This window comes from Camelus dromedarius, unplaced genomic scaffold (genome assembly GCF_036321535.1).
Source record: "Camelus dromedarius isolate mCamDro1 unplaced genomic scaffold, mCamDro1.pat HAP1_SCAFFOLD_121, whole genome shotgun sequence".
NCBI classification, from domain to species: domain Eukaryota; kingdom Metazoa; phylum Chordata; class Mammalia; order Artiodactyla; family Camelidae; genus Camelus; species Camelus dromedarius.
Genome location: NW_026989801.1, coordinates 681,492 through 708,121, shown reverse-complemented (window position 1 = coordinate 708,121; position 26,630 = coordinate 681,492). Strand labels below are relative to the sequence as shown.

The window sequence follows — 26,630 nt, the reverse complement described above, 5'->3', positions numbered from 1 at the left end:
TGAGCTGAAAGCCCACTGGAGGTTCTGTTGTGACTAAATTGCTTTCCTCTAGATGCATTTTAAATCACTGGGTTGATCATGAACTTTGTTGATTTGAATTATACAGCTGCAAGTAGGTCTATTGGGATTCCACCTCCTTTGGACGCTGTGTAGTTCCTGAAATCGTATAGATGATCCTTTCTTGTCTTTCAGCAAGTTTCAGTCTCACTTTTCTACAATTATCTTTTCAGGCTTTTTTTTGTTAATCTTGCTTTTCCATCTGGGACTCTTACGAATCATACTCTTTCATGCTTTGTCTTACCCCAGGCTTCAACAGCAATGTTTGCATTGGTTTGCACTTCTTTTTCTATGTCTTCTTCTGATCGAGGGATTTCTGTTCCCCTGACTTCACAGTCTTTCACGAGTCCGTCTGCATTATCAAGTCTGCTTTGGACTGACTTTAGCCCCTGGTATTGACTCATCCTTGGGTTTTCTGATTTTTTTGGCTCGTTTTTAGAGTTTCTCTTCCCCTTTCCTGGTATACTGCCTTTTGTGATTCTGAGACACTGTTGTACTTCATGTTTTCCTCACCTCAGTTTTCAATACTTGCTCTGGTAGCGTTTTGCAGTCTAGATGTTTGAAAGCTTATTTTTGGGCCTTCAGTAACTTTGGAACTGAAAATGGTACTTCCTGTTTTTTTTACTCTACTTCTTTATCTCTACTGGTCAAGTAATATCAGGTATCTAATGTAGATTTATAGGGCTTTGTTAAGTGAAAATTTTAGACCATTGGGTGTACAAAGTTCCATGATATTCCTGTGAGGACAATTTTCCCTAGGCATTGATGCCATGTCCTGTTCCTGTGTGTGTTGTCTGGTATATCTTTAATTGCTGGTGTTTCCTTTGTTTTGATGAGCACACCATATTATTTCAATTAGTAAAACTTCGTTTTATTGCACTTACCTCACAATTCTGAATGTGCAGAGTACACTTCCTCTTCTGGAAATGAAGCTTAAAGTTTTTCAGCTCGGCATTCTGCTGTACGTCATATCTGAGTCTTTCCAAAACAGCAAACTGAGAGTGCGCTTGTGCTTTCTATTGCCATGGGAATGTCCCAATGTTACCAGTTCTTCCCAGAGCTTCTCTGTCTAAAGAAACACCAGTGGAAACATATGTATGGATGTCATACATCAGGGCCTGCTGGAATGATCCCGCAGACCGATCATTGTGTCCTCTGGGCAGTACCATGTCAGTGCCATCCAAAATGTAGCATCTGCATTTGGGAGATAATGCTGAAGGAAATGCTTCAACTTGTCACGTTGTTTACTTTGACCACTCTTCCTTGATCCCTAATCCTTTTGTCATGGGTGCACGAATGCATCCACAGAGCTGTACCGAATTCTCTTCCTCAAACCAATCCGTAATGCCTGTCCAGGTTCTGACTGTAGCAGATCCTAAAACTTTTAATACTTATTTCAAACCCAATGGCCACTGAATCCCTCAGACCAGATGCACGGCTTCTCTAGTTGAGCCCCACACGTGCTCTATTGGCAAAATGCCAAATTGATCCTGGGCCTGCAAGATGCAGTGGATGTGGCCATGGCACATATCAAAATACTCAACCTCACATGCCAATGTGGTTGCTTTCTTACTGGGGAAACAGGTCGTTTTGCTCTCTTGATAGAACCCACCAAACCCCACAATGCACTCCAGATCCCTGAGACTCAGCGTGAGCCATAATCTGTAGCTCTATTCCTCATTTTCTGCTGCCTCTGCTAGCTCAAATTTGGCAGATCGTATCTTGGTCTCAGATTCAATTGTGGGGATATTTTGTGCTGATTTCTATGAGTTATGTCAGCCAAGCATCTGCTGTGCACTCTTCTAACACTCAGCGCATTACCTACAGTCCCATGTGTGCTGTCCGCTTGAGAGTGTGCGTCCAAGTAAAACAGAGTTTCACCTTTGCTGCTCCATCACAGAGGTCAGATCCTGCACAGATTTCCATTCTCTACTTTGCCTTCTCCTGCTTCCAGATTATCTGAGGCCTCAGCCTGTCTTTGGAAGTAACAGACTTCTCTTCGGAAAGTGTCCTGTGCCAAGGGCTGGGTGAGTGGAAGTTTACATTGCTGTGTACTTGGGAGGGAGTGAGCGCAGGTTGCACTTGTTCTCTGCCAACTGGGCATCGATAAATCAACACTTTCCAGATGTAATTCACAGAAATGTGATGTTTGTTTAGCTCTGTTTTACATAAAGCCATGGTTGGAGGGATTGTCCGAAGACTCCAATTTTGCCATTGTTTTGATAACACAGTTGCAGTTTTTAGGAAGGTTATTAGAATTGATTTACATGTTTTGGGATTTATATGAAAATGTAGTTAGTGTTTGAAACGTACTAAATTTACCTAGAAGTCAGACTTGTCAATTTTTGTAACATCATGTCAGCTCTAAGAAAAATGTAGACAGATAGAAAGTAAAATCGCAGTCCAAAATGTTGAAGGGGACATGTCATCTCTTTACTGTTGAAGCCTCCAACACCAACAGGAAACATGAATTACCTATTGAAACCATGAAATAACCGAGAACCTGGGTTTCCATTGTGCATGTGGTGCCCTATATTCCCAATGACACATACTGGCCAATGTTGGCATTTCAATGGGTAAAAATACTCTCTAGGAAATTACAAGAAAAACCAAACAAAATGTATACACTTAGGCTTGATTACAAAAGCACATACAGGCATTTTATCTATGAGAACCCTGCTGCATCTATGCTAGTCTATTGAAATACAGGTGTTCTTCTATCAGTGATGAGAACGCTTAATCATCCGAACATGTTGGGTAAAGCAATTTAACACTACCAAGTGTGCACCCGCAAAATATCGTGTACCCGGTGCTTGACTGAAGAGAAAGACGGTCCACAAAACCTGTGTCTTTAAAGTCTTTCACGACTTTTAGAGTTCAGGTCACTGTCTGACATAATATTTACCTATACTGTCTTGAAAAACTGAGGGCTAGTACATATTCGAGTTCAGTCAAAGATTCCTCTCACTTACCACAATCCCTTCACCCCAGACAAGACATAAACCCAGCATATGCTGCATCTATGGGAAGGTCATCATTTCTTTGTGTGAGCTAAGTATCCAATACCTAACTATTTTAGGCGAGAGTATTTGACCTTTAAGGTGTTCACTGTTGTTCACAGAGTGTGAAGATGGAGGAACTCTGATTCTAGGAGGAGCTTGCTCTTCTCCTACTGGCTTCATTGCAGCTCAGGTTCTGATCCTTTAAAATGGATGCCTGAGTGGAGGGGAGGGAAGAGCAAGTGCTTGATAGCAAGGCCCAAGACTGTGAAAAGGCTTACCTGGGCTTGGTGCATTTTGGTCTGAATGGCTTGTAAATGCCCCTTGGGACCTGTGGATTCTCATGACCTCTTCAAAGAACATGAGCGCTTTTATCATCTTTGCCATCTCTTCTCTTTTAGACGTCAGGAATCGTGGAGCCGTTCTTGGAGCAGAGAATTGAGTGAGTTTCTCAAGTGCACGTTGACACTCCGTATGTTTCTGCAGGAACACAGAGGTTCAGTAGGTCTCATGAATGACTTTCGAGCCTGGTATTCTCTAGAGATGTCTCCATGCCGGTATTCTCCATTGTAGCGTAACAACTCTCATCAATATGTTCGCATCTCTCCTCAATCCGTGCAGCCAACTTTTCTGCCAGCTTCTCTTCGTGTCTCCCATAAAGTCGACGTCAACAGGACTGGGCAAGTCTGAAAGTACCTCGGAGCCTCACCAGTAAGCTGATGACAGGCAGATCTTCCACTGTCTGCCTTGTCAGGTTCTGGAAACTTACCCGTGAACTTAGGTCTTTGGGCAGCAGCATTATCTCGAACTTACACAGCGTCCCGAACAAAAGACCTAAGCCAAACTCCACAAAGGGCGGCAGCCCCTCCATCACACTGATCCACCCACAGAATTCTGCCCAGTTACCTTGGATCCACCAGCCACAACAAGCCTCGCGGTACACACCAAGATTCCACCTAGAATCCAACCGGTAACTGCCATCCCCAATGGTTGCTGAATATTGTCAGTGTTGGGGGAGGGGCTGCATCAAACGAGAGGTTCCTAAGTTAAATGTGATTCTATCCACTAGCGTGCCATTGTCCTTTTATCTTCCCTCTTTCCTTTGGTTCAGATCTGTATATACAGTACAAACGGAGGGAAGTGTGTCCAGTTTTAGTTTATGGTTTCACACGTCTTGAAACCTTCTAACAGCTCACAGTACACAGAGACCCCACTATAGGAAACTCATGTTTGTGTAATATCCTTTCACCCAGAATACATATCCGTCAGTTGCTTTCTGCTGAAACACCCACGCTCTCAGTAAATGGATCCATTTTTTTCATGGGGGCTGAAATTCCGAGAAATGAAACCAATCCCAATGTGCACTTTACTGTCTGTCTCGTTTGCTCTTAGTACAGTTTTGCAGAGCTACTTGTCTTTGTTATAGGCTTATGCCGTTTCTTCTTTACTTAGGGTAGAATATGGCATTCATTCTTGCTGTTGGAAGAATTGTAAGTCTATATCACGGACTATGAACAAACCTTAATCAAAATCGGCATTTGTGTTAGGTCACGATATGCTCATTTGTATCAATATTTATGAATATTAATGCACGCGTCTGTGTTCTGAATACAAGTGTGTTGAGTACATTTAAGCTGCGATACTGGGTCGATGCGTGCTGAATGATCCTTGACATCACTTTGAGTATTTTGTTTTGAATACTCATGGTTTCTCTGGTATATGTCAGCCAACCATACCGTTTTGGTGTCGGTTTTTTTGTTGATTGTTTGTTTGTTTGCTTGTGGTTGGTTTTGCAAACACATTAGGCCATGCATCACTCCGTTTGCTTCAATCAGAGAGTCATATATGTGAATCACTTAAGATAGTGCTTAAAATCACCTATGATTTCCTGCAACCCTCTCCCATCTTATGGCTTTGATGTCCTCCTTGCCTTCTTCTTGTTTCTTGTTTGTAACGAACGCTCTTCGTGCACTTCCAATAATGGTTTTTCTTATTTCCATTTCATCTTGCTACTTTTCTATTCAGGGTAGAATTCTCAATCTTTCTTTTAGGATAAGTTTTGAACTGCTGAATTCTTTTAAGCTTTGCTGGTCTGTGAATTTCCCTAGCTCTGCCGTTATTAGAAATGGCAGTCATGTGGCATAGGCTACCCATGATTACAGCTTTTTCTCATTCAGGATATGGCCTATGTCCCTGAACTCCTCCCTGTTCTGCAATATTTCTGCCGAGATATGAGCTGAAAGCCCTCTCGAGGTTCTGTTGTTACTAAATTGCTTTCCTCTAGATGAATATTAAATCACTGGGGTGATCATGAACTTTGTTGATTTGAATTATACAGCTGCAAGTAGGTCTATTGGGATTCCACCTCCTTTGGACGCTGTGTAGTTCCTGAAATCGTATAGATGATTCTTTCTTGTCTTTCAGCAAGTTTCAGTCTGACTTTTCTACAATTATCTTTTCAGGCTTTTTTTTGTTAATCTTGCTTTTCCATCTGGGACTCTTACGAATCATACTCTTTCATGCTTTGTCTTACCCCAGGCTTCAACAGCAATGTTTGCATTGGTTTGCACTTCTTTTTCTATGTCTTCTTCTGATCGAGGGATTTCTGTTCCCCTGAATTCACAGTCTTTCACGAGTCCGTCTGCATTATCAAGTCTGCTTTGGACTGACTTTAGCCCCTGGTATTGTCTCATACTTGGGTTTTCTGATATTTTTTGGCTCGTTTTTAGAGTTTCTCTTCCCCTTTCCTGGTATACTGCCTTTTGTGATTCTGAGACACTGTTGTACTTCATGTTTTCCTCACCTCAGTTTTCAATACTTGCTCTGGTAGCGTTTTGCAGTCTAGATGTTTGAAAGCTTATTTTTGGGCCTTCAGTAACTTTGGAACTGAAAATGGTACTTCCTGTTTCTTTTACTCTACTTCTTTATCTCTACTGGTCAAGTACTATCAGGTATCTAATATAGATTTATAGGGCTTTGTTAAGTGAAAATTTTAGACCATTGGGTGTACAAAGTTCCATGATATTTCTGTGAGGACAATTTTCCTAGGCATTGATGCCATGTCCTGTTCCTGTGTGTGTTGTCTGGTATATCTCTAATTGCTGGTGTTGCCTTTGTTGTGATGAGCACACCATATAATTTCAATTAATAAAACTTCGTTTTATTGCACTTACCTCACAATTCTGAAAGTGCAGTGTACACTTCCTCTTCTGGAAATGAAGCTTAAATTTTTTCAGCTCGGCATTCTGCTGTACGTCATATTGGAGTCTTTCCAAAACAGCAAACTGAGAGTGCGCTTGTGCTTTCTATTGCCATGGGAATGTCCCAATGTTACCAGTTCTTCCCAGAGCTTCTCTGTCTAAAGAAACACCTGTGGAAACATATGTATGGATATCATACATCATGGCCTGCTGGAATGGTCCCGCAGACCGATCTTTGTGTCCTCTGGGCAGTACCATGTCAGTGCCATCCAAAATGTAGCATCTGCATTTGGGAGATAATGCTGAAGGAAATGCTTCATCTTCTCACGTTGTGGACTTTGACCACTCTTCCTTGATCCCTCATCCTTGTGTCATGGGTGCACGAATGCACCCACAGAGCTGTACCAAATTCTCTTCCTCAAACCAATCCGTAATCCCTGTCCAGGTTATGACTGTAGCAGATCCTAAAGCTTTTAATTCTGATTTCAAACCAAAGGGTCACTGGACCCCTCAGACCAGATGCACGGCTTCTCTAGTTGAGCCCCACACGTGCTTTATTGGCAAAATGCCAAATTCATCATGGGCCTGCAAGATGCAGTGGATGTGGCCATGGCACATATCGAAAAACTCAACCTCACACGCCAATGTGGTTGCTTTCTTACTGGGGTAGCATTTCGGTTTTCTCTCTTGATAGGACCCACCACAACCCACATCGTGATCCAGATCCCTGAGACTAAGCTTGTGCCATCATCCGTAGCCCTATCCCTCATTTTCTTCTGCCTCTGCTAGCTCAAATTTGGCAGCTCGGATCTTGGTCTCAGAATCAATTGTGGGGATATTTTGTGCTGATTTCTATGAGTTATGTCAGCCAAGCATCTGCTGTGCACTCTTCTATCACTCAGTGCATCACCTTCAATCCCATGTGTGCAGTCAGCTTGAGAGGGTGCGTCCAAGTAAAGCAGAGTTTCACCTGTGCTTCTCCATTACCAGAGGTCAGATCTTGTAGTGGTTTCCATTCTCTACACTGCCTTCTCCTCCTTCCTGGTTTCTGAGGCCTCATCCTGTCTTTGGAAGTAACAGACCACTCTTTGACATGTGTCTTATGTCAAGTTGTGGGTGAGTGCATGTTTACATTACTGTGTACAAAGGAGCAAGTGAGCGCATGTTGCAATTTTTCTGTGCCAAATGGGCATTGATAAAACATCATATTCCAGATATAATTCACAGAAATATGATGTTTATTTGCTGTATATTTTATACAGCCATGGTGGGAGTGTTTGTCCGATGACCCCATTTTTGACATTGTGTTGATAACACAGTTGCAGTATTTAAAAATGTAAATTGAATTTATTTACATTTTTGGTATTTATATGAAAATGAAATTAGTTTTTGAAACATACTAAATCTACCTGGAAGCCAGACTTGTCTATTTTTGTAACATTTTTTCAGCTCTAAGTAAAAGTTAGACAGATAGAATGTAAAGTAGCAGTCCAAAATTTGAATGGGACATGTCAACAATTTATTCTTGCAGCCTCCAACAACAACAGGAACCAGGAAATCCCTACTGGAACCGTGAAATAACCCCAAACCTGGGTTTCCCTTTTGAAAGGTTTGCCCTTTACTTCCAATGACACATACTGGCCAATGTTGGCATTTCAATGTGTAACATTCCTCTCTACTAAAATACAAGAAAATCCAAACAAATATATATTAGATTTGATTACTTAAGCACCTAGAAGCATAAAAGCTATGAGAATCCTTTAGCAGCTATGTTAGGCTTTTGAGATCCAGCTGTTTTTCTATCAGTGATGAGAACGGTTTATCTTCCAATCATTATGGTAAAGCAAATTAACAAAACCAAGTCTGCACCCCCATGATATATTGCACCCGGGGCTTGACTGAAGGTAAAGACGGTCCACATAAACTGTGTCTTTAAATTCTTTGGTGAATTTAACAGTTCAGTTCAATAGCTGACATAATATTTGACTATAATGTCTTGTGAAACTGAGGCTTAATACATATTCAAGTTCAGTCAAATAGTCCCCTCACTTACCACACTCCCTTCACCCCAAAGAAGACATAACCCCAGCATTTGCTGAATCTAGGGGAAGGTCATCATTTCTTTGTGTGAGCTAAGTATTCAATTCATATTTATTTTAGTCGAGAGTGTTTGATCTTTAAGGAATTCACTGTTGTTCTCAGAGTGTGAATCAGTTGGAACCCTGATTCTAGGAGGGGCTTGCTATTTTCCTACTGGCTTCATTTCACCTCAGGTGCTGATCTTTAAAATGGATGCCTGAGTGGAGGGTAGGGTAGAGCAGGGGCTTGATAGCTAGTGCGATAATGGGAAAATCTTAACTGGTCTTGGTGCATTTTGGTCTGAATTGTTTGTAAATGCCCATTGGGACGTGTGGATTCTCACGACCTCTTCCAAGAACACGAGCGCTTTTATCATCTCTGCCATCTCTTCTCTTGTAGACGTCAGGAATCTTGGACCCGTTCTTGGAGCAGGGAATTGAGTAACTTCTTCAAGGACAGGTTGACACTCCATATATTTCTGCCAGTATCAGCGAGGTTCAATATGTCTCATGAAGGTCTTTTGAGCCTGGTATTCTCTACAGACGTCTCCATGCCAGTATTCTCCATTGTAGTAGAACAACTCTCATGAATGTATTCGCATCTCTCCTCAATCAGTGCAGCCAGCTTTTCTGCCAGCTTCTATATTTGTCTCCCATAAAGTCGACTTCAAGAGGAATTGGCCATTTTGAAAGGACCTCGGAGCCTCACCAGTAAGCTGATGACAGGCAGATCTTCCACTGTCTGCCCTTTCAGGTTCTGGAAACTGACCAGAAATCTCATGTCTTTCGGCAGCAGCAGTATCTCGAACTTAAAAACCTACCCGAAAAAAAGACCTAAGACAAGCTCCCCAGAGGGCGGCAGCCCCACCATCACACTGATCCACCCACAGAATTCTGCCCAGTTTCCTTGGATCCACCAGCCACAACAAGCCTCGTGGTACCCACCAACTTTCCACCTGGAATCCAACCAGCAAATTCCATTTCCAATGGTTGCTGCATCTTGGTATTGTTGGGTTAGGGGCTGCATCAGACGACAGATTCCTAAGTTTAATGTGATTGTATCCACTAGTGTCCCATGGTCCTTTTTTCTTCCCTCTTTCCTTTGGTTCATATCCGTATACACAGTGCAAACGGAGGGAAATGTGTCCATTTTTAGTTTATGGTTTCACAGGACTTTAAACTTTTTAAAGTACACAGTTCCCAGAGAAAACCTAAAGGAAATTATTTTTGTGTAATATACATTCACCCAGAATACATATCCGTTTGTTGCTTTCTGCTGAAACACCCACCCTCTCAGAATATATATTTGCTTCATGGGGGCTGAAATTCCAAGAAATTAAACCAATCATTATGTGCACTTTACTGTGTTTCTCTTTAGCTCTTTATATAGTTTTGCAGAGCTACTTGTGTTTCTTATAGGCTTATGCCATTTCGTCTCTACCTAGGGTAGTATATGGCATTCATTCATCCTGTTGGAACACATGTAAGTCTATATCCCGGTCTATGAATACATTTTATTTAAACTCGACATTTGATTTGGGTCACGATATACTCTAATGAATCAATATTTATGAATATATATGCATGCATGATTTTTCTGAATACAAGCGTGTGGAGTACATGCAAGCATCGATACTGGGTCGATGGGTGCTGAATGATCCTTCACATCACTTTGAGTATTTTCTTTTGAATATTCATGGTTTCTTTGGTATATGTCAGACAACCGTACCCTTTTTGTGTTTGTTTGATTGATTGTTTGTTTGCTTGTTTTTTGTTTGCAAACACATTAGGCCATGCATCTCTCCGTTTGCTTCAAACAGAGAGTCATAAAATCTGATTCAGTTAAGATAGTGCTTAAAATCACCTATGATTTCCTGCTTCCCTCTCACATCTCTAGGGTTTTGCTGTCCTCCTTGCCTTCTTCTTTTTTATTCTTTGAATCTCAAGCTCTTCCTGCATTTCCAGTAATGGTTTTCTTATACCCATTTCATCTTGCTACATTCTATTCATGGTAGAATTCTCAATTTTTCTTTTAGGGTTAGTTTCAAACTGCTGATTTAATTTAAGTTTTGAAATTCTGTGAAATTCTCTAGCTCTGCCGTTATTATTAATGTCGGACATGTGGCATAGGCTAACCTAAATTGCAGCTTTATCTCATTCAGTTTATGGTCTATGTCCTGGCAATCCTCCCTATCCTGCAATATTTCTGTCGAGATATCAGCTGAAAGCCCTCTGGAGGTTCTGTTGTGACTAAGTTGCTTTAGTCTAGGTGCATTTTAAATCAATGGGATGATCGTGAACTTTGTAGATTGGAATTCTACAGCTGCTTGTAGGTCTATTGGGATTCCACCTCCTTTGGACGCTGTGTACTTCCTGAAATCTTATAGATGATTCTTTCTTGGCTTTCAGAAAGTTTCAGTCTGGTTTTTCAACAAATGAATTTTCAAACTTTTTTTTTTTTAATCTCTTTCATTCCCATCTGGGAATCTTAGGTATGATAGTCTTTCATGCTTTGTCTTACCCCGTCATTCAACAGAAATGTTTGCATTGGTTTACACTTTCTTTTCTATGTATTCTTCTGCTCGTGGGATTTCTGTTCCCCTGTCTTCACAGTCATTCACGAATCCCTCTGCATTATCTAGGCTGCTTAGGACTGACTTTAGCCCTGTTATTATCTCATCATTTGAGTTTTCTGATATTATTTGGCTTATTTTTAGATTTTCTCTTCCCCTTTTCTGGTATTCTGCCTTTTGTGAATCTGAGACACTTTTTTCCTTCAGTGTTTTCCTCACCTCCAGTTTCAATGCTTGCTCTGGTAGTGTTATGCAGCCTAGTCGTTTGAAAGCTTATTTTTTTTGCCTTCCATCTCTTTGGAAGTGAAAATGGTACTTCCTGTTTCTGTTCCTATTCTTCTTTATCTCTACTGTTCAAGTACTATCAGGTATCTAATGTAGTATTATTGGGCTTTGTTAAGTGAATGTAATAGACTATTTGGTGTAAGCAATTCCATGATATTTCTGTGAGTACAATTTTTCCTAGACATGAATTCTATGTCCTGTTCTTATGTGTGTTGTCTTTTATATCCCTAATTGCTGGTGTTGCCTTTGTTGTGATGAATACACCATAATATTTCGATTTGTATAACCTCATTTTTATTACGCTTATCTCAGAATCCTGAAATTGCACAGGACACTTCCACTTGTGGAAATGAAGCTTCTAAAGTTTTTCAGCTCTGCATTCTGGTGTATGTGCTTTTTGAGTGTTTCCAAAACAGGAAACTGACAGTGATCTTGTGCTTTCTCTTTCCATGATAATGTCCCAATATTACCAGTTTTTCCCAGAGATTCTCTGTCTACAGAAACACCAGTGGAAACATATCTATGGATGTCATACAACAAGGCCTGCTGGAACGATCCTGCAGACCGAAATATGTGTCGTCGGTGCAGTACCATGTCAGTGCCATCCAAAATATAGCATCTGCATTTGGGAGATAATGCTGAAGGTAATTCTTCATCTTCTCATGCTGTGGACTTTGACCACTATTCCTTGTTCACTCATCCTTGTGTCATGGGTGCACGAAGGCAACCACAGAGCTCTTCCGCATTCTCTGCCTCAAACGAAACCGTAATCTTTCTATAAGTTATGAAGATAGCAGATCCCAAATCTTTTAATTCTCATTTCAATCCCAAGGCCCACTGGATCTCTCAAACCCGATGCACAATATCTCTGAAAGAGCTCCACACATGCTCTATTGGCAAAATGCCAAATTGGTCCTTCATCATGCTGATGCAGTGGATATGGCCATGGGACATATCGATAAACTCAAACTTGCATGCTAGTGTGATTGCTTTCTCATTGGGGTAACAAGTCGGTTTGCTCTCTTGATAGGACCGAACACAACCCACAACGCAATCCAGATCCCTGAGACTAAGTGTATGCCATCATCCGTAGCCCTATCCCTCATTTTCTGCTGCCTCTGCTATCTCAAATTTGGCAGCTCGGGTTTTGGTCTCAGATTCAAATCTGGGGATATTTGGTGCTGATTTCTTTGAGTCCTGTCAGCCAAGCATCTGCTGTGAACTCTTCTAACACTCAGCACATCACCTTCAATCCCATGTGTGCTGTCCCCTTGAGAGTGTGCGTCCAAGTAAAGCAGAGTTTCACCTTTGCTGCTCCATTACCAGAGGTCAGATCCTGTAGTGGTTTCCATTCTCTACATTGCCTTATCCTCCTTACAGGTTTCTGGGGCCTCATCCTTTCTTTGGAATTAACAGACCACTCTTCGGCAAGTGTCCTGTGCCAAGGTCTGGTTTGGTTGATGTTTACATTGCTGTGTACATGGGAGTAAGTGAGCCCATGTTGCACTTGTTCTCTGCCAACCTGGCAGTGATAAATCAACACTTTCCAGATATAATTCACAGAAATATGATATTTACTTAGCTGTATTTTCTATACAGCCATGGTGGGAGGGTTTGTCCAAAGACTCCAGTTTTGACATTGTGTTGATAACTCAGTTGCAGTATTTTAAAATGTTATTTGAATTGATTTACATGTTTTGGGATTTATATGAAAATGAAGTTAGTTTTTGAAACATACTAAATCTACCTAAAACCAGACTTGTCTATTTTTGTAACATATTGTCAGCTCTAAGAAAAATATACAAAGATAGGATGTAAAATAGCAGTCCAATATGTTGAAGGGACATGTCAACTGTTTACACTTGAAGCCTCCAACACGAACAGGAACCATGAAATATCTATTGGAACCTTGAAATAACCCCAAACCTAGGTTTCCATTGTTCAGATGTTGCCCTTTATTACCAATGTCTCATACTGGCCAATGTTGGCATTTCAAGGTGTAACATTGTTCTCTACTAGAATACAAGATAATCTGAACAAAATATAAACATTTAGGCTTGATTCTAAAAGCACCTAGAGGCATTATATCTATGAGAAACCTCTGCAGCTATGCTAGGCTTTTGAGAACCAGGTGTTTTTCTATCAGTGATGAAAACATGTAATCATCCGATCATGTTGTGTAAAGCAATTTACACAACCAATGCTGCACCCCCATGATAAGGTGCACCGTGGGCTTGACTGAAGGGAAGCATGGTCCACATAAACTGTGTCTTTAAATTCTTTGGAGACTTTTACATTTCAGTTCACTATCTGACTTCTAATATTTGACTATACTGTCTTGAAAATATGAGGCCTAATATCTATTAAAGATCAGTCAAAGATTCCCCTCAATTACCACACTCCATTCACCCCATAGAATACATTACTCCAGCATTTGCTGAATCTATGGGAAGGTCATCATTTATTTGTGTGAGCTAAGTATTCAATTCATATCTATTTTATTCGAGAGTATTTGATCTTTAAGTATTTCACTGTTTTTCACAGAGTGTGAAGCTGTTGGAATGCTGATTCCAGGAGCGGCTTACTATTCTCCTACTGACTTCATTTCACCTCAGGTGCTTATCTTTAAAATGGATGCCTGAGTGGAGTGGAGGTTAGAGAAAGTTCTTGATATCTAGGCCCATACCTGGGAAAATTCTTACCTGGGCTTGGTGCATTTTTGTCTGAATGGTTTGTAAATGCCCCTTGGGAAATGTGGATTCTCACTACCCCTTCCAAGAACATGAGCGCTTTTATCATCTCTGCCATCTCTTCTCTTTTAGACGTCGGGATTCTTGGACCCATTCTTGGAGCATGGAATTGAGTAACTTCTTCAAGGGCATGTTGACACTCCGTATATTTCTGCCAGTATCAGCGAGGTTCAATATGTGTCATGAATGTCTTTCAAGCCTGGTATTCTCTACAGATGTCTCCATGCCAGTATTCTCCATTGTAGCAGAACAAGTCTCATCAATGTGTTGGCATCTCTCCTCAATCTGTGCTGCCAGCTTTTCTGACATCTTTTCTCCGTGTCTCCCATAAAGTCGACTTCAACAGGACTGGGCAGTTCTGAAAGGACCTCGGAGCCTCACCAGTAAGCTGATGACAGTCAAATCATGCACTGTCTGCCCTTTCAGGTTCTGGAAACTAACCCGTGATACCAGGTTTTTGGGCAGCAGCATTATCTCGAACTTACACAGCTTCCTGAACAAAAGAACTAAGACAAGCTCCACAGAGGGCAGCATCCCCTCCATCAAACTGATCCACCCACAGAATTCTGCCCAGTTACCTTGGATCCACCAGGCACAACAAGCCTCACGGTACCCACCAACATTCCACCTGGAATCCAAAAGGTAGCTGCCATGTCCGATGGTTGCTGCATCTTATTAGTGTTGGGAGAATGGCTGCATCACACATCAGATTCCTAAGTTTTATGTGATTCTATCCACTAGCGTCCCATGGTCCTTATTTCTTTCCTCTTTCCTTTTGTTCAGATCCGTATACACAGTACAAATGGAGGGAAATGTGTCCAATTTTAGTTTATGCTTTCACACGTGTGTAAACTTTCTAAAAGTTCACATTACACAGTGACACACTAAAGGAAATTATGTTTGTGAAATATCCATTCACCCAGAATACATATCCGTTTGTTGCTTTCTGCTGAAACACCCATAATCTCAGAATATGGACCCAATTGTATCATGGAGGCTGAAATTCCTAAAAATGGAACAAATCACTACGTGCAGTATACTAGCTTCCTCTTTCACACTTAGTACAGTTTTGCAGAGCTACTTGTCTTTGTTATAGGCTTATGCCATTTCTTCTCTACCTAGGGTAGAATATGGCATTGATTCATACTGTTGGAAAACTTGTAAGTATATATCACGGACTATGAAACCATTTTATTCAAACTTGGCATTTGATTTGGGTCATGATATACTCTTATCAATCAATATTTATGAATATTTATGTGCACATCATGTTTCTGAATACAAGTGTGTTGAATACATGCAAGCAGCGATACTGGGTCGATGCGTGCTGAATGATCCTTGACATCTCTTTGAGTATTTTGTTTTGAATAGTCATGGTTGCTTTGGTATAAGTCAGCCAAACGTACCCTTTTTGTATTTTTTGATTGGTTGTTTGCTTGTTGTTTGTTTTGCAAACGCATTAGGCCATGCATTTCTGTGTTTGCTTCAGAGTGTCATACAAGTTGATTCACTTAAGATAGTGCTTTAAATCACCTAAGATTACCTGCTTCCCTCTCACATCTCTAGCGTTTTGCCGTCCTCCTTGCCTTCTTCTTTTTTATTCTTTGCAACTCATGCTCTTCCAGCAATTCCAATAATGGTTTTCTTATTTCCATTTCATCTTGCTACTTTTCTATGCAGCATAGAAATCTAAATCTTTATTTTAGGATCATTTTCGAACTGCTGAATTATTTTAAGGTTTGCCGGTCTGTGAAATTCTCTAGCTCTGCCTTTATTATTAATGGTGGTCATGTGGCAAAGGCTACCCAAGTTTGCAGCTTTTTCTTATTCAGGTTATGGTCTATGTCCTGGCACTCCTCCCTGTCCTGCAATATTTCTGTCGAGATAGCAGCTGAAACCCTGCTGGAGGTACTGTTGTGATGATGTTGCTTTCATCTAGGTGCATTTTAAATCACTGGGATGATCATGAACTTTGTTGATTTGAATTCTACTGCTGCTTGTAGGTCTATTGGGATTCCACCTCATTTGGACGCTTTGTACTCCTGAAATCATATAGATGATTCTTTCTTGGCTTTCAGAAAGTTTCACTCTGATTTTTCTACAAATAATTTTTCAGACATTTTTATTTTTATCTCTTGCATTCCCTTCTTAGACTCTTTTGAATCATAGACTTTCATGCTTTGTCTTACCCCGGGATTCAACAGAAATGTTTGCATTGGTTTATACTTGCTTTTCTATGTCTTCCTCTGATCAAGGGATTTCAGTTCCCCTGTTTTGACAGTCATCCATGAGTCCCTCTGCATTATCTAGTCTGCTTAGGACTGACTTTAGCCCTGTTATTATCTCATCCATTGAGTTTACTGATATTATTTGGCTTGTCTTTAGAGTTTCTCTTCACCTTTTCTGGCATTCTGTCTTTTGTGATTCTGAGACACTGTTGTTCCTCAGTGTTTTCCTCACCTCCGCTTTCAATACTTGCTCTGATAGCGTTTTGCATTCTAGTTGTTTGGAAGCTTATTTTTTGGGCCTTCAATCACTTTGGAACAGAAAATTGTGCTTCCTGTTTCTTTTCCTATGCTTCTTTATCTCTACTGTTCAAGTACTATCAGGTATCAATTGTAGACTTATACGGCTTTGTTAATTGAATATTATAGACTCTTGGGTGTACGCAATTCCATATTTCTGTGAGGACAATTTTTCCTAGTCATTGATGCCAAGTCATGTTCCTGTGTGTGTTGTCTGGTATATCTCTAATTGCTGGTGTTGTTTGTTGTGATGAACACACTATAATATTTCGATTATTATATCCTCATTTTTATTATGCTTATCTAAGAATTCTGGTAGTGCACAGGATACTTCCTCTTGTGGAAATGAAGCTTCTAAAGATTTTCAGCTCTGCATTTTGCTGTATGTCATTTTGGAGTGTTTCCAAAACAGGAAACTGACAGTGAGCTTGTGCTTTCTATTGCCATGGGAATGTCCCAATATTACCAGTTCTTCCCAGAGCTTCTCTGTCTACAGAAACACCAGTGGAAACATATCTATGGATGTCATACAACAGGGCCTGCTGGAATGATCCTGCAGACCAATGTATGTGTTCTCGGTGCAGTAACATTTCAGTGCCATCGAAAATGTACCATCTGCATTTGGGAAAATGCTCAATGAAATTCTTCATCTTCTCACACTGCAGACTTTGACCACTCTTCCTTGTTCTCTCATCCTTTTGTCATGTGTGCACGAAGGGAAGAACAGTTGTTCTGCATCCTCTGCCTCAAACCAAAATGTAATCTCACTCCAGATATTGAATGTAGCAGATCCTAGTGCTTTTAATACTGATTTCAAACCCAAGGCCTCTGGTTCCCACAGACCTGATGCACAGTATCTCTGATTGAGCCCAACATGTGCTCTCTTGGCAAAATGCCAAATTGGTCCCTGGTCCTGCAGATGCAGTGGATGTGGCCATGGGACTTATCGATAAACTCAAACTCGCAAGCTAGTGTGGTTGCTTTCTCATTGGGGTCACAAGTCGGTTTGCTTTCTTGATAGGACCCAACACAACCCACAACACAATCCAGATCCCTGAGAGTAAGCGTGTGCCATCATCCGTAGCCCTATCCCTCATTTTCTGCTGCCTCTGCCAGCACAAATTTGGCAGCTCGGTTCTTGGTCTCAGATTCAATTCTGGGGATATTTGGTGCTGATTTCTTTGAGTCCTGTCAGCCAAGCATCTGCTGTGCACTCTTCTAACACTCCACTCATCACCCTCAATCCCATGTGTGCTGTCTGCTAGAGAGTGTGCATCCAAGCAAAGCAGAGTTTCACCTTTGCTGCTCCATTACCAGAGGTCAGATCCTGTAGTGGTTTCCATTCTCTACATTGTCTTCTCCTCCTTCCAGGTTTCTGAGGCCTCATCCTGTCTTTGGAATTAACAGACCACTCTTCTGCAATGTCCTTTTCCAAGGGCTGGTTGAGTGGATGTTTACATTGCTGTGTACATAGGAGCGAGTGAGCACATGATGCACTTGTTCCCTGCCAAGTGGGCAGTGATAAATCAACACTTTCCAGATATAATTCGCAGAAATATGATGTTTACTTAGCTCTGTTTTCTATACAGCCATGGTGGAAGGGTTTGTCCGAACACATTAGTTTTGACATTGTGTTGATAACTCAGTTGCAGTCTTTAAAAAGGTTAGAATAATTGATTTACATGTTTGGAATTTATATGAATATGAAGTTAGTTTTCAAAACATACTAAATCTGCCTAGAGGAAAGACTTGTCAATTTTTGTTACTTTTTGTCAGCTCTAAGGAAAAAATAGACAGATAGAATATAAAATAGCAGTCCAAGATTTTGAAGGGACATGTCAACCCTTTAATGTTGAATCCTCCAACACTGACAGAAAGGATGAAATAACTATTGGAACCAAGAAATAACCCCCAACCTGGGATTCCATTGTGCATGTGTTGCCGTTTCTTCCCAATGGCACATATTGGCCAATGTTTTCATTAAAAGGGGTATCATTCTTCTAGAGGAAAACACAAGAAAAACCAAATAAAGTATGTACATTTTGGCTTCATTTCAAAAGCACCTAGAGGCATTATATCTATGAGAATCCTGCTGTAGCTATGCGAGGCTATTGATAATCAGGTGTTCTTCTATCAGTGATGACAAAGATTAATCGTCTGATCATGTTGGTAAAGCAATTTAACATAACATTGTCTGCATCCCATGATATAGTGCACGAGGTTCTTGAATGAAGGGAAAAGATGGTACACATAAATTATGTCCTTTAATGTCCTTGGCGACTTTTAAAGTTCAGTTCAATAACTGACATAATATTTACCTATACTGTCTTGAAATACTGAGGCATAATACCTATTCAAGTTCAGTCAAAGATTCTCCTCACTTACCACACTCCCTTCACCCCAAAAAGACATAACCAGAGCATTTGCTGAATCTAGGGGAAGGTCATCATTTCTTTGTGTTAGCTAAATATTCAAATCCTAGCTATTTTAGTTCAGAGTATTTGACCTTTGAGGATTTCACAGTTGTTCACAGAGTGTGAAGTTGTAGGAACTCTGATTCTAGGAGGAGCTTGCTCTTCTTATATGGTTTCATTTCAGCTCAGGTTCTGATCCTTTAAAATGGATGACTGAGTGGAGGGGAGGGAAGAGCAAGTGCTTGATAGCAAGGCCCAAGACTGTGAAAAGGCTTACCTGGGCTTGGTGCATTTTGGTCTGAATGGTTTGTAAATGCCCCTTGGGACATGGGGATTCTCACAAATTATTCCACCAACATGAGCGATTTTATCACCTCTGCCATCTCTTCTCTTTAGACGTCAAGAATCTTGGATCCATTCTTGGAGCAGAGAACTGAGTAACTTCCACAAGTGCACGTTGATCCTCCATAATTTCTGCCAGGATCAACGAGGCTCAATATGTCTCATGAATGTCTTTTGAGCCTGGTATTCCCTACAGAAGTATCCATGCCTGTGTCCTCAATTGTAGCAGGACAACTCTCATCAATGTGTTCTCATATCTCCTCAATCCATGTAACCAGGTTTTCTTCCAGCTTCTCTTTAAATCTCCCATAAATTAGACTTCTACATGACTGGGCAAGTCTGAAAGATCCTCGGAACGTAACCAGTATGCTGATGACTGGCAGATGTTCCACTGTCAGCCCTTTCAGTTTCTGGAAACTGACCCGTGAACTCAGGTATTTGGGCAGAAGCAGTATCTCGAACTTACCCAGCTTCCCAAAATAAAGACCTAAGACAAGCTCCACAGAGGGTGGCAGCCCTTCCATCACACTGATCCACCCACAGAACTCTGCCCAGTTACCTTGGGCCCACCAGTCACAACAAGCTGTGCAGTACACACCAAAATTCCACCTGGAATCCAAACGGTACCTGCCATCCCCAATGGTTGCTACATCTTGTCAGTGTTTGGGAGGGGCTGCATCAGACGAGAGGTTCCTAAGGTAAATGTGAATCTCTCCAGTAGCATCCCATGGTCCTTTTTTTCTTCCTTCTTTACTTTTGTTCTCATCCCTATACACAGTACAAACGGAGGGAAGTGTGTCCATTTTTAGTTTATGGTTTCATACGTCTTTAAACTTTCTAACTGTTAACAGTACAAAAAGACCCACTAAAGGAATCTTATGTTTGTGTAATATCCATTCACCCAGAATACATATCCGTTTGTTGCTTTTCTGCTGAAACACCCACACTCTAAGAACATGTATCCATTTGTTCCATCGGGGCTGAAATTCCTAGAAATGAAACCAATCCCATTGTGCACTTTACTGACTGACTCTTTTGCTCTTAGTACAGTTCTGCAGAGCTACTTTCCTTTGTTTTAGGCTTATGCCATTTCTTCTTTATATAGGGTAGATTATGCCATTCTTTCATCATGTTGAAATACTTCTAAATCTATACCACGGACTAGGAATCCATTTTAATCAAAATAGAGATTTGGGTTAGGAGACAATGTGCTATTATGAATCAAAATTTATGAATATTAATGCACGCATCTGTTTTCTGAATACAAGTCTTTTGAGTACTTGCATGCCTCGAAACTTTGTCGATGCGTACTGAATGATCCTTGACATTACTTTGAGTATTTTTATTTAATTTATCATGGTTCCTTTGGATAGATGTCTGCCAAGCGTACTCTTTTGATGTTTGTTTCTTTGTTCAATTGTTTGTTTGTTTGCTTATTCTTTGTTTTGCAAACTCTTTAGGCCATGCATCTCTCCGTTTGATTCAGAGAGTCATATATGCTGATTAACTTAGTATAGTGCTGAAAATCACCTATGTTTTCCTGCTTCCCTGTCCCATCTTTAGGATTTTGATGTCCTCCTTGCCTTCTTCTTGTTTATTCTTTGAAACTCATTGCTCTAATTGCATTTCCAATAATGGTATTCTTATATCCATTTCATCTTGCTACTTTTCTATTCTGTTTAGAATTCTCAATCCTTTTTTTAATATTAGTTTCGAACTGCTGTAGTCTTTTAAGTATTGCCGGTCTGTGAAATTCTCTAGCTCTGCTGTTATTAGAAATGGTAGTCTTGTGGCATAGGCTACCCTAGATTGAAGCTTTTACTCATTCAATATTTGGTATATGTCCTGGCACTATTACATCTCCTGTACTATTTGTGTCGAGATATCAGCTGAAAACCCTCTGGAGATTCTGTTGTGACTAAGTTGCTTTCCTCTACGTGCATTAAGAATCACTTGGTTGATCATGAACTTTGTTGCTTTGAATAATACAGCTTCTTGTAGGTCTATTTTAATTCCACCTCCTTTGGACACTTGTACTTCCTGAATTCATATAGATGACTGCTTTTTGGCTTTAAGGAAGTTTCTGTCTGATTTTTCTACAAATATATTTCAGACTTTTCTTATTTATCTTTTGCTAATTCATCTGGGACACTTATGAATCATAATCTTTCATGCTTTGTATTACCCTGTGATTCAACAGCGATGATTGCATTGATTTTCACTTGCTTTTCTATGTCATCTTCTAATCGAGGGATTTCTATTCCTCTGTCATCACAGTCATTCACGAGTCCCTCTGCATTATCTATTCTGCTTGGGAATGACTTTAGCCCTGGTATTATCTCATCCATTGAGTTTTCTGATATTCTTTCGCTCATCTTTAGAGGTTCTCTTCCCCTTTTCTGGTATTCTGTCTTTTGTGATTCTGAGACACTGTTGTTCTTCAGTGTTTTCCTCACCTCCGTTTTCAATACATTCTCTGATAGCGTTTTGCCATCTAGTTGTTTGAAAGCTTATATTTTGGGCCTTCAAACTCTTTTGTACTTAAAATAGTACTTCCTGTTTCTTTTATTATACTTCTTTATCTCTACTGGTCAAGTACTTTCAGGTATCTAATGCAGACTTATAGGGTTTTGTTAAGTGAAAATTTTATACCATTGGATGTACGCAATTCCATGATTTTTTTGTGAGGACAATTTTTCCTAGACAATGATGCCATGTCCTTTTCCTGTGTGTGTTGTCTTATATAGCTCTAATTGCTGGTGTTCCCGTTGTTGTCATGAACACACCATACTCTTTCTATTAGTATAACCTCATTTTTATTACACTTATCTCACAGTTCTTAAAGTACACAGGACACTTCCTCTAGTGGAAATGAAGCTTCAAAGAGTTTTCAGCTCTGTAGACTGCTGTATGTCATTTAGGAGTTTTTCCAAAACAGAATCGTGACAGTGCGCTTGTGCTTTCTATTGCCATGGGAATGTCCCAATGTTACCAGTTCTTCCCAGGGCTTCTCTGTCTACAGAAACACCAGTGGAAACTTATCTAATGATGTCATGCATCAGGGCCTGTTGGAATTTTCCTGCAGCCCCATCTATGTTTCCTGGGTGCCATAGCATGTCAGTGCCATCCAAAATGTAGCATCTGCATTTCAGAGATAATGCTGAGGAAAATAATGCATCTTCTCATGCTGTGGACTTTGACCACTCTTCATTGTTCTCTCATCTGTGGCATGGGACCACGAAGGAAACCACCGAAATATTCCACATCCTCTGCCTCAAACCAAAGTATAATCCCAGTCCAGGCTATGAATGTAGCAGATCCTGAGATTTTGGAAACAGAATTCAACCCCAAGGCCCCCTGGATCCCTCAGACCAGATGCATGATGACTGTGATTGAGCCCCACACGTGCTCTATTGGCAAAATGCCAAATTGGTCCCAGGTCTTACAGATGCATTGGATGTGTCCATGGGATATTTCGATAAAATCAACCTCACTAGCCAGGGTTGTTGCTTTCTCATTGGGGTCCCAGGTAAGTTTCCTCTCTGGATAGGGCCTACCACAATCCACAACACACTCCAGATGCCTGAGAATCAGCGTGTGCTATCATCAATAGCTGTATCCCCAATTATTCACAGCCATTGTGAGCCCAAATTTGGCAGCACCAATCTTTGTCTAAGAATGAATTGTGGGTATATTTTGTGCTGATTTCTTTCAGTTCTGTCATCCAAGCATCTGCTGTGCACACTTCTAACACTCAGTGCACCGCTTTCAATCCCATGCGTCCTATCCCCTTGAGGGTGTGTGTCAAAATAAAACAGATTTTCACTTTGCTGCTCCATCAGCAGAGGACAGGTCCTACACTTATTTACATCACTACTGTGTCTTCTCCTCCTTCCAGGTTTTCTGAGGCCTCATTCTGTCCTTGGAAGTAAGAGACCACTCTTCGGCAAGTGTCCTGGACTATGGGCTGGGTGAGTGGATGTTTATCTTCCTGTGTACATGGGAGCGAGTGTGCGTAGGTTGTACTTGTACTCTGCCAACTGGGCACTGATAAATCATCACTTTCCATATATAACTCACAGACATGTTATTCTTGTTTATCTCTATTTTCTATACAGCCATGGTGGGTGGGTTTGTCTGAAGAATCCAGTTTTGACATTGTGTTGATCCCTCAGTTGCGGACTTTCAAAATTTTAATACAATTGATTTACATATTTGGGGAATTATCTGAAAATGAAGTTAGTTTTTGAAACATACTAAATCTACCTACAAGCCAGACTTATCAAATTCAAGTACCATTTTTTCAGCTATAATGGAAAAATAGACAGATAGAATGTAAAACAGCAGTCCAAAATGATGAAGTGAACAGGTTAACTGTTTACTGTTGATGCCCCAACACAAACAGGAACCATGAAATAAATATTGGAACCATGAAATAACCCTCACCCAGTGTTTCCCTTTTGCATGTGGTGCCCTTTCCACCCAGTGAATCATACTGGTCATTGTTGTCATTTCAAGCGGTAACATTTCTATGTAGGAAGACACTAGGTAACCCAAACAAAATATTTATATGAAGGCTTGGTTCCAAAAGCAACTAGAGGCATTATAGCTAAGAGAAAACTGCTGCAGCTATGCTAGGCTACTGAGAACCAGGTGTTCTTCTAACAACGATGAGAATGCTTAATCGTCCGATCATGTTGGGTAAAGCAATTTAACCCAGCCAAGTCTGCACCCCCATGATATTCTACATACGGGGCTTGAATGAAGGGAAAAGACAGTCCACATAACATGTGTCCTTACATGTCTATGGCGACTTTTAGAGTTCAGTTCACAAACTGACTTACAATAGTTACCTATACTGCCTTGAAACACTGAGGACAAATACATACTCAAGTTCAGTCAAAGATTCCCCTCACTTACCACACTCCCTTCACCCCAAAGAAGACATTAACCCAGCATTTGCTGAATCAAGGGGAAGGTCATCATTTCTTTGTGTGAGATACATATTCAATTCCTATCTATTTCAGTCGAGAGTATTTGACAATTGAGGAGTTCAGTGTTGTGCACAAAGTGTGAATTTGGTGGAACACTTGTTCTAGGAGGGGCTTGATATTCTTCTCCTGGCTTCATTGCAGCTCAGGTGCTGATCCTTTGAAATGGATGCCTGAGAGGAGTGGAGGGAAGAGCAAGTGTTTGATAGCAAGGCCCAAACCTGGGAAAAGGCTTACCAGGATTTCATGCACTGTGATATATTTGATTTGTAGATGTCTCTTGGGACTTGTGGATTCTCATGATCTCTTCCAAGAACATGAGTGATTTTATCATCTCTGCCATCTCTTCTCTTTTAGACGTCAGGAATCTTGGACCATTTCTTGAAGCAGTAAACTGAGTACCATCCTTAAGAGCACGTTGACCCTCCACAGGTCTCTGCCAGTATCAGTGAGGCTCAATATGTCTCATGAATGCCTTTTGAGCCTGGTATTCACTACAAAAGTCTCCATGTCATTATTCTCCCTTGTAGCAGAACAACTCTCATCAATGTGTTCACATCTCTCCTCAATCAGTGCAGCCAGCTTTTCTGCATGCTTCTTTTGGTGTCTCCCATAAAGTCGAATTCTACAGGACTGGGCAAGTCTGAAAGTTCCTCGGAACGTAACCAGTATGCTGATGACTGGCAGATGTTCCACTGTCAGCCCTTTCAGTTTCTGGAAACTGACCCGTGAACTCAGGTATTTGGGCAGAAGCAGTATCTCGAACTTACCCAGCTTCCTGAACTAAAGACCTAAGACAAGTTCCACAGAGGGCAGCAGCCCCTCCATCACACTGATCCACCCACAGAATTCTGCCCAGTTACCTTGGGCCCACCAGTCACAACAAGTTGTGCGGTACACACCAACATTCCACCTGGAATCCAAACGGTACCTGCCATTCCCAATGGTTGCTGCATCTTGTCAGTGTTTAGTAGGGGCTGCATCAGACGAGAGGTTCCTAAGGTAAATGTGAATCTCTCCAGTAGCATCCCATGGTCCTTTTTTCTTCCTTCTTTCCTTTTGTTCTCATCCCTATACACAGTACAAATGGATGGAATTGTGTCCATTTTTAGTTTACTGTTTCACACGTCTTTAAACTTTCTAACTGTTAACAGTACAAAAAGACCCACTAAAGGAATCTTATGTTTGTGTAATATCCATTCACCCAGAATACATATTCATCTGTTGCTTTTCTGCTGAAACACCCACACTCTAAGATCATGTATCCATTTGTTCCATCGGGGCTGAAATTCCTAGCAATGAAACCAATCACAATGTGCACTTTACTGACTGACTCTTTTGCTCTTAGTACAGTTCTGCAGAGCTACTTTCCTTTGTTTTAGGCTTATGCCATTTCTTCTGTATGTAAGGTAGAATATGCCATTCATTCGTCATGTTGAAAGACTTCTAAATCTATACCATGGACTAGGAATCCATTTTAATCAAAGTAGAGATTTGGGTTAGGTCACAATATGCTATTATGAATCAAAATTTATGAATATTAATGCACGAATCTGTTTTTGAATACAAGTCTGTTGAGTACATTCATGCCACAACACTTGTTCGATGCATACTGAGTGAACCTTGACATTACTTTGAGTATTTTGATTTGATTTATCATGGTTCCTTTGGATAGATGTCTGCCAACCGTACTCTTTTGATGTTTGTTTCTTTGTTTGATTGTTTGTTTGCTTGTTCTTTGTTTTGCAAACTCATTAGGCCATGCATCTCTCCGTTTGCTTCAAATACAGAGTCGTATATGCTGATTAACTTAGCATAGTGCTGAAAATCACCTATGTTTTCCTGCTTCCCTCTCCCATCTTTAGGATTTTGATGTCCTCCTTGCCTTCTTCTTGTTTATTCTTTGAAACTCATTACTCTAATTGCATTTCCAATAATGATATTCTTATATCCATTTCATCTTGCTACTTTTCTATACTGTGTAGAATTCTCATTCCTTATTTTAATATAAGTTTTGAACTGCTGTAGTCTTTTAAGTTTTGTCAGTCTGTGAAATTCTCTAGCTCTGCTGTTATTAGAAATGGTAGTCTTGTGGCATAGGCTACCCTAGATTGCAGCTTTTACTCATTCAAGATTTGGTCTAAGTCCTGGCACTCCTTCCTGTCCTGCAATATTTCTGTCCAGATATCAGCTGAAACCCCTCTGGAATTTCTGTTGTGACTAAGTTGCTTTCCTCTAGGTGCATTTTATATCAGTGGGTTGATCATGAACTTTGTTGATTTGAATTATACAGCTGCTTGTAGGTGTATTGTGATTCCACCTCCTTTGGATGCTTTTTAAAACGTGAATCTTATAGATGATTGTTTCTTGGCTTTCAGCAAGTTTCTGTCTAATTTTGCTACAAATAAGTTTTCAG

At 40.6% G+C, this 26,630-nt stretch overlaps 1 long non-coding RNA gene across 4 annotated transcripts in view; it reads left to right on the top strand.

The window, feature by feature from the left end:
- Positions 1–3,536: 3,536 nt before the first annotated feature.
- Positions 3,537–26,630, top strand: part of LOC135320777 (uncharacterized) — a 75,083-nt gene continuing 51,989 nt past the window's right edge. Inside the window, exons 1-2 of one of the 4 annotated variants that reach the window (XR_010380109.1) lie at positions 3,537–4,026; positions 23,122–23,194. This is a non-coding gene — a long non-coding RNA (uncharacterized LOC135320777). Of the gene's footprint in view, positions 4,027–13,625; positions 14,585–23,121; positions 23,195–26,630 lie in introns of those variants that run through there. The other 3 variants (XR_010380110.1, XR_010380111.1, XR_010380108.1) reach the window with 3 other exon arrangements.